The sequence below is a fragment of the Dermacentor andersoni genome, chromosome 8, assembly GCF_023375885.2.
Source record: "Dermacentor andersoni chromosome 8, qqDerAnde1_hic_scaffold, whole genome shotgun sequence".
Classification (NCBI taxonomy): domain Eukaryota; kingdom Metazoa; phylum Arthropoda; class Arachnida; order Ixodida; family Ixodidae; genus Dermacentor; species Dermacentor andersoni.
Genome location: NC_092821.1, coordinates 74,587,705 through 74,597,098, shown reverse-complemented (window position 1 = coordinate 74,597,098; position 9,394 = coordinate 74,587,705).

Below are 9,394 nucleotides of genomic sequence, written 5' to 3'. Positions count from 1 at the left end.
CGGGCAAAGCGTATTGACGGCTCGGTTATGTGACGTTCACGCTATATGTTAAAGTGACCACGGTAAAGCTGATAGATAAATTTTAATCTGGATACCATTCTGCGATGTTCGAGTTTTTCACCTTAGCTTTATGGCGAAGAACTGATACGCTCGAGAAGCGCGAATAGGTAGAATAGATGAACCTCAAGGCCATGTTCTGAACCCTTTCTATTTTTTTAATTAAATATTGCTGATACGGGCTCCAGATTAGGTCCGCATATTCTAATTTTGGCCTAATGAGAGCTTTGTATGCTGTTAACTTTACAGCAGGTGACGCATGACGTAGTTTTCGTTTTAAAAATGCCAGCTTTTTCAGTGCGTTACTGCGAGAATTATCTATATGGGGTTCCCAACTCAAGGTACTTGTGACTGTAACGCCCACATAATTCACCTGGCTAGATTTTTTAATATAAGCATTTTTAATGGTAAGCAAATTGTAAAGGTTCTTTTTTGTTACTGAATGTTATGCTTGCTGTTTTCGAAGTATTGAGTTTCAAGACCCATTTATCACACCATGCACTGATTGAATGCAATGCATCATTTAGTCTGACTTGATCAGCGTGTTGATTTATGCTGGAATAAAGGACACAATCTTCCGCAAACAGTCGGATTTTTACAGGAGGTTGCACTGAAAAATAGATCTCGTTGATATAGACCAGAAACAACAATGGACCGAGCACCGACCCTTGTGGTACTCCTGAGTGTACATCTAGTGTATCAGAGACGCAGTAGTTAACAGCCACGTATTGTTTCCTTGGAGCTAAGTAACATGCTATCCAGCGAACAATGTTGTCTTCAATACCAATAGCATGCAGTTTAGTTACTAAATCATCATGTGGAACAACGTCGAATGCTTTTGAAAAGTCTAAAAACACTGCGTCAATCTGACCCTTCATATTTAGGGAATTTACGAAATCATCGGTTATCTCAGCTAGCTGAGTTGCAGTGGACAGACCGGACCTAAAGCCATGTTGATTGTCATGAAGCAGTTGGTTATTTTCTAGATGTATCATAATCGCCTTAAATATATTATCTTCTAACATCTTACAAACTGTGGATGTTAGGGAAACTGGTCTAATTCTAATGGTGATCCAGTCTTGTGAATTGGGACTATCCTTGCGGAGCGCCAGTCATCGGGTATCACACAAGATTCTAACGAGACTGTATATATTTTATACAAATACTCTGCTACCCAGGTCGCATATATGCTAAGAAAAACGTTTGATATTTCATCAGGACCGGGTGATTTTTTTATATCAAGTGTACGCAAAAGGTGAAGAATGCCCTCTTTGCTTAAGTTTACTTCAGGCATCGGTTCAAGAAGTGCATAAGATGGCAAATGTGCGTGTGACGCCGTCAGCGTGAACACGGAATGGAAGAATGCGTTGAATTTTCCAGAAATTGTGGAGGGGTCATCGATGATTACGCCCGATTCTTTTATTTCTGTGATACCGCTTTTATTTTTAGACAAATAACGCCAAAACTTTTTCGGTTGTTCTAACATGAAAGAGGACAGAGTGCAGGAAAAAAAATGGTTTCTTGCTGCGTGCACTTTTTCCTGAAATGTTTGTACAAGACTTGGAAGCTGTTGTTTGTCACCACGTTTACGACAGCTTTTAATCTTGCGTTTTAGATGAATCAAATCACGATTCATCCATGGGTAGTCCCTGTTGACACGTTTCTTTTTTAGAGACACATAATTGCGCTCACAATGAAATATCATTTCTTTAAAACAAGACTATTACTCCTTAACATCTCTTATTTCATTAAAATATGGGAACATGGTTTCCATATAGCTGACTACTGCATTGTTATCCGCATGCGTGTAGTCCCTGATAAAAATGTCAGAAGGCTTGAGGGGTGATCGTGAGCCAAAAATAGGACATGTTAACACGAGTAACTTATGATCAGATATCCCTTCTCTGACACTAACAGAGCAGTTTGGGAGCTAACTGCTTGCAAACGCAAGGTCAAGAGCAGAAGAAGAATTGGAAATCCTAGTAGCTTCGGAAACGAGTTGGTTTAAGGAAAAGGTAAGCGCAGTTAGTAGTAGAGGCTCAGCATTTTTAGAATCCTTGCCGTCATGGGAAAGACCGGACCAATTAATGCCGGGCAAGTTGAAATCGCCAGTGATAAGGATGTTTGAACGTGAATTGGTATTTCGCAGCAAGTAATCATATAGTGCTTCTATATACTCAGGGGGAGCATTCGGAGGACGATAGACACCACCCAAAGATATATTCTTATTGAAAAATTTCAATTTGCACCATATGCTTTCGTGATTGTTGATACCATCTAAGCGAGTAAATTTAATGTTGGTTTTTATCGCAATTGCAACTCCGCCACCACGTGATCCTCTGTCTCTACGGATTAGCGTGTAGAAAGATGGAACTATTTCAGTATTTTGCACATCTGCATGTAGCCAGGTTTCTGTTATCACTAAACATGTGGCTGATAAGTCAAAATTACATCTTCAAGTAACTGTAATCACGAACCATTGATAAAGACAGTTCTCGACATGCTGTTCTGTATGTTGTGTGCATGATTAGAAAAAAATTTAAGCACTGTTCGTTTTACTTTGCTGAGTCATTGTAGCCTCTGCCTTACGCGGCTATGCGCCATAGCATTTTTTGCATCCTTACGGGAGCATACGGTAGGAGGAGCCATTGATGAGGATCGTTTATTCACGGAGAACAAAAATACACGGAACCCTAGGCAAATACGGCTTTGCTGTAAAAATAAGGTTCGGTATATGGGTTGGAAGCGGCCAAAGAAACGGCGCCCTTTTCTGCTTCTGCGTTTCCCGCACTATCACGTGACTTGAAATTTGCGAGTCTGTTTGCTATGTGCTCACGTGCTCCATTTCATAAATATCACGATAATGCAATATGGTACTTTCGGGCAGGCAAGCACTTTGTTGAAGCTATCCTACAAAAATCGAAGCTATCTTTCAACCGGCGATATGTTTTCAGAATATTCCTAAAAATTGTTTCGCGCAGTACGAATACACGTGGTTGCCCTTTTTGCAATATCCGAAAATCAGTTTTAGTTTGCGGTCAAAAATGTTTGTTCAGAGAATTATGGGGCTTTCAGTGCCAAAACCACGATATGATTATGAGGCACACCGTGGTGGGAGACTCCGGAATAATTTGTGCCACGTGAGTTTCTCGAACGTGCTCCTAAATCTAGTACGTTTGTTTCTGCATTTCACCCACATCTAAATGCGGTCGTGGTAGCTTTTCTAGACAAAGCAGACTGGTCACACAAAGCAGATGTGCCGTGTGGGAAGCCAACACAAAATAAATATACATTCAGTAAAAAATATCGCTTTCTGTCACGCTACTTGTTGTTACACTAAAATGAACCAGCTGCAGTTGCGCTGTATACAGCACTATATTGGCACCAATTTTGCAGAGTCAACCTTGATATTTCGTATATGGGGCTCACCTCCCACCGGCTTTCAGATTGGTTGGAAGTTGCTCCTTGGTCACCTTGTTTTTTCTTGGCGTTGACTCATCGCTGCTGCTGCTCCTAGTGCTGCTGCTGTTGGTGCTACTGCCGCTTCTGCTGGTAAAGATGAAAGACGCGTAGTTTAGGGAAAAAAAGAAGGCAGATGTTGGCATTGTTCAGTTCACCTCTTGTGACACGTAGTGATCTCGTGACCCGTTTTAGAGATCTGTCAATATATTTTGTCAAAAGACTGTGATAGCTCCATATTGGGCCATCATAATGGACGACACGCGCAAAGCACTTCAATACATGGTCGTGACTCTTGCTGAAAACCACAATACCCCTTTGACAGAACTAAATAAAAACACCCTACTCCGTCCCAGAGCGGGTCCCCTAAAGAAGCCGTACTCGCGTCCTGACAAAGATGGCTGCGCGTAATCCAGAACTAGTGACCTACTGCATTTGACAGTGGAAATGACGGGGTTTCCGGCGAAAACGAGCAAACATACAGCCATACATTGCCTCTCTCGCACCACATACTTCCCTCGGTGTTACCGCATTACAAGAGACCGAAGAACCCGCTAATCTGTCGGGATGCGCGGCGTACACCACACTTTACGATGATAACCGCTGGCCCCAATAACCACACTTCTACGCTAAACATTCTGGTCATACAGCATCACACAGGCATCGATACAGCAGCCCACATTCTCCTGAAGATCACCCCATCTTCAAGGTGCATGCAACAGAGCCTCTTCATCCTGAGTGTGTACACCAGCCCCAAACAACAGCGTAGGTTTCTACGGCTATTCACCGAAGCCGATCAGGTAGCTACGGGAGCCCCCCTGCTCATCGCAGGGGACTTATACACCCCTCCGGTGGTATGGGGATACCCGGTGGACCATTTAAAGAGGAGAAAACTATGGCTTGACGGACAGAATGTAGGTCTTACTCTTGTCACCAACAGAACTTCTTCCACTCGTACGGGAAACAGCGTTAGTAGAAACACTACTCAGGACCTGACATTCCAAAAACGAATTCCACAGGTAGGCTGGATCAACACGCAAGACAACTTTGGCAGCAACCACTATTTCATCGAAACGACAGCTCGAACGGGCCCGCGAATGCCCGAAGGCCGTCAACTCCGCATCACGAATTGAGAAGCTTTATGGCAGGCCAGAGCCGTCACCTCTTTCTCCAGTACCCAACCCCCTTTGGAAGATTGTGTCGCATCCTTGCTGCAAGACGCGAGCGAAGTCGCTAAATTGGTGCCTGAGGAAGCTAACCTGCAGGAGGCACACAGCAAGTTACTGAATATGTGGGAAGCCCTCGCAAGTGTGCAACGAAGATACAAACATAACACGCTCAACGTATTCGCACTCACATCCTTCACATCGAAGACTAGCACCACAACTTTCTCGTCAAAGTTGGCACAGCACATGCGACAGCATGGAGAGGCAAGCAAACCTGCCCAAAACGTGGAATGTCCTCCGTTGCCTCCTCGATCCGGCCAACAGCAAGAACGCACAACAGCACAACTCGCGAAAGATTATTCACGCCCATAGGGGCACGGACGCACAAGTTCTTCAATAGCTGACGGACCGCCACGTAGAACCTCAACCTACTGCACCCGCTCCAGCATGCACTGGCACCATGAACGAGCACCTGGACGCGCCTATAGAAGCAGCAGAAGTACGTGAAGCCATCCTCGCACACCGCCGTAACTTGGCCCCGGGAGCTGATACCATTACTAATAAAATGCTTCACAGCCTAGATGAGGATTCTATACTAGCCCTCCCAGATTATTTTATCGCGTACTGGGAACTGGACACCTTCCCTCGCAATGGAAAGAAGCGGAATTCATTATGATTCCCAAACCAGGGAGGCGCCTCCTACTGGAAAATCTCCGCCCTGTCTCCCTTACTTCATGTGTCAGAAGGCTCACCGAACACGTCATCGTCACATGCTTACACAGACATATGAACGCCAATGATCTCTTCCCCAATAATCTGGTTGGCTTCCGCGCTAAACTTTCTCCTCAAGATATCATGATTGAGTTCAAGCGCCAAATTATCGATGACGATAATTGCCATCTTGGGGTTAGACATAACAAAGGCCTTCGATACCGTCACGGATGAGGTCATACTGACCCAACCGGCACAACCCCAGGATGGAAATCGAACATATAACTACGTCAAGAATTTCCTTACAGGTCCAACGGCCATCATCACCATGGGAGGGGAGGGTTGCGGTCGCCCCCTTATTCACTTCGGCAGTAATGGCATGCCGCAAGCATCGGTTCTGTCCCCTTTTGTGCTTAGCGTGGCCTTGCTCTGACTACCGCCTGGATAAGCTAGCATCCCCAACCTCAAGCATAGCCTCTACGCAGACTGAATAACCCCGTAGATCACCGGGGGCAGTGACGAGGACATTCAAGACACGCTCCAGCAAGCCATCAACGACGTTGTTGCATACGTAGAACCGCGCAGCTTGGAGTGCTCCCCAAAGAAATGGGAGCTCCTTCTATACAAGCCTAATCCGCCTTTTGCTACGCCGGAGTGCAGATGAGCAGCGCCCTAGCGGCTCAGGACGGAAGCGATTTGGCAGACGCAGGGGATGCCCGGCCGGACTTGGCTCTCTTGTCCGGCCGTGTCCATCGCTGCACTTGTCAACTGAATAGGCCGCGAGCTGTTTCTTCTAGGCACTTACAGACCGGCACATATACGTCTCTGGCCGTTCTACACGAAGTTTACTCCGACGTGTATCGCGACGACGCCTGCCCGTCCTGTGGGCAGACCTCCACTCTAGCACACATGCTCCGGCAGTACGGGTCGAAATACGCCAAGTTTAACGAGGAGGAGTGGGATTAGCTTCTGCGTAGCCCCGCTCTAGGCAAGCGAATTCTGGTTGTCCGGCGTGCCTGCAACTGGGCCAGTGCCGGTCCCGAAGTGGGACTAGCCGGGTACGCGATGAGTTTGCAACCTCACCGGACCACCAATAACATTGTTTCACTCATTCGTGAGCTTCGCTTTCCCTTTGTACATGTTTAGTCGTTTTCGGTATTAAGGTTCAGTTCAAAGTTAGCACTCGTCCATGTCTTCTTTTTACGTATTGCTATAGTTGCGTAGTGCAGCTTTGAAGAGCCGCAATTAATTTTCGAATAGGATAAGGGGCTCAACACAGTCTGTGCATTTACAGTTGTATTCATTTTGCGCAATAAGTTTGAAGCCTTAAGAGACTATTTGCTACTTTGAATAAATATCTTGGCACTCAAAAGAACTTTGCTGGCCATTCCCACATTAGTGATTTACACCAGCGTTCGCACGTAAAAAATCTATGGATATCGCCTGCTGAATACCTCTTTAAGCGAAGATTTTATTGGTGTTGGGGAAGGACGCAGTTCCTACAGGGCGACAACTTGTAAGGAGAGACTACGCGGCCCAGTTGGACACCGTCTCACCCAATCGGCCGAGTAGGACACATCCGTTATTGTACATACCGGAAACTTGGTGTGCTCGATCATCTACATTCGAAGCATAACAATGACGCAACCCCCAAGATGACATGACGATGACTGTGAGAACAACATCATGACGGCAATGGAATGATGATGGTGTCACGACGACCACGACAGAATGACCTGGACGGCATGAAGACAACTGCATGACATTCATACAATCACCACGATGGTTCGCCACGATGAGGTGACAACGCTGATATGAGGACAGTGGGACCGCGACTACCATGTGACCACCAGAACGTGACAGCAACATGGTGGAATGATGCCGATGGCATGTCGATCCAATCAGATTGTGATATGAGATCGCCGGGACAACTAAAGTATGATAACGAGATGGGAGAATGAGGTGACGCCGCTGCAATGTCGATGAGGCAAAAGTTTACGCTATTAAGCTGCTATAGCGGTATGATGATGCTGTACTAAAGAGGGCGGTGTCACTAGGAAGACATGATGACAATGTGATGAAGACAGTCAATTTACCGAGAAAAATATTACGACAATGAAACAACGACGACGGCCTAACGGCGGCTATGCGACAACGACGTAATCACGATAATGGCCTGACGACGACGTACTGATGACAACGGGTCTAAGCTGGTGATGTGAGGACAGTAGGATCAATCAGCGGCTGCGACTGCGACCGAGCAAAATTAGCGGAAGGATGACTCGATGACAGCGAAGGAATGTTCAGGATGTCATTACGGCGATGAAGTGACGACGGTGGCATGCTAACGACGGCATATAAAGATGGAGGTCACGTCCGCGCCTACTGGCATTAACTGCCACTGTAGGTTATCTCTATTGCCATTATATTCCGCAGTGACACCATGCCCTGTACCAGCCAATCGTTGAAAATTGCAGCCAGCAGGGTGGCCGACGACGACGACGTTGGCATCACAACGACGACGGCGACATGAAGGCGTGTTGTTGCTACACGCTGATGCGAACGGGTTAGTGCATTTTTTTATGACTACCTCACCCTTTCACAGTTCAAGCCGTGGGATCACGACAACGCGGTGATTATAGTGGAATCACTACAACAGAATGACGACGATGGAAAGACCATGTATTCACAACTCAGGAATATTGAAAGATAGGGGCATAAAGATGGGGCAGCGTGGTGTGTACAGCCTATTGTGTAACACAGTAGCAATAGCGGGAGTGCCGGTGGATAAGGCAAAGATCGCTTCTCTTTAAAAATATTAACGTTGGCTACGGGTGCGCACGCGGCAGAGGAAACGGCACACTACGCTCGTTTTAATTTAGGCTGTCGCTGCGGCACCGTGCGTACAATGGCCTACGAGGTGATCCATCAAGTGCTCTTGTGCTCCTTCGCTTAAATGTCATAAACAGTATAAATTTTATAAATATTACCTTAGGATACTTCCGTGAAAACAGGCGCCTTAAACGCACTTGACGATTTCTATTAGTGTGATTTCAGATGGTGGAAGATATTGCTGAAGTTAAGTCTTGCGGTAAACAATTCTATCTAGTCACGCTTTCAAGTTACTGACACTACTTTACAGTGACAATCTTTTATAGAGACAGCTAACCAGTCACTGGAAACAAGCCTGCCGTGCGGTAAACCAACGGAAACGAAAATGCCCCCCCCCCCCCTCATTACTGGAAAGCAAACATTCGCTTCTATTGAAAACACTAGCGTTTAACTTAAAATTAATCAGTTACAATGGCACTGTCAACGATGCTGTACTGGCCCCGCTTGAGAGAGAGGGAGAAAAAAGCTTTTAATATTTGTGGGTGTTCAGTGGTAACACGGCAAGAGGCCAGGTACGCCACAACTGTCTGGCCAAAAGACCCGCGCTTCAGTATTTATGTCTAAACTTGGTAACGGCTCTCTTCCACATCGTCTGTACACATCAGAATCCTCAATTAAAATGTGTCGTGGAAGACTCACGCAATGTAGTCGGCCCCAGCGAATGGAGCGTCGTCAGTTGCTGCATGGCTTGTACTCGGCGTTCCGTCGTCCTGGTTGTTTCGAATAGGAGGCATGTATCCGCTGGTTCTTGCCATGTCTGATGCTGAGATTCAACAGTACTGGTATTTTCACAACGGCATGAAACTGCAAGACAACGCATGCGCATTCAGTTCCAAAAGAAACAGGAACGAATATGACGTTTGTCGCTTTGGGAACTCGGTAACAATCGTCGCATGTCTTGAATAATGAAACGATAGCGTGTGCTACTAGCCTTCCGCGGTATAAGTAGCAGAGTGAATCTGATAATTCAGGCAATTTCGTTGGATGAATGATTCAATATTTCAGTACGCTTCGTATTTACACAAGCAAAAAATGTAAAGTTGTTGCATAAATAAATGCTGCAAATCAACAGCAGTGGCTTTCTATATTGCGTCGGCGTCTCTCAGTAA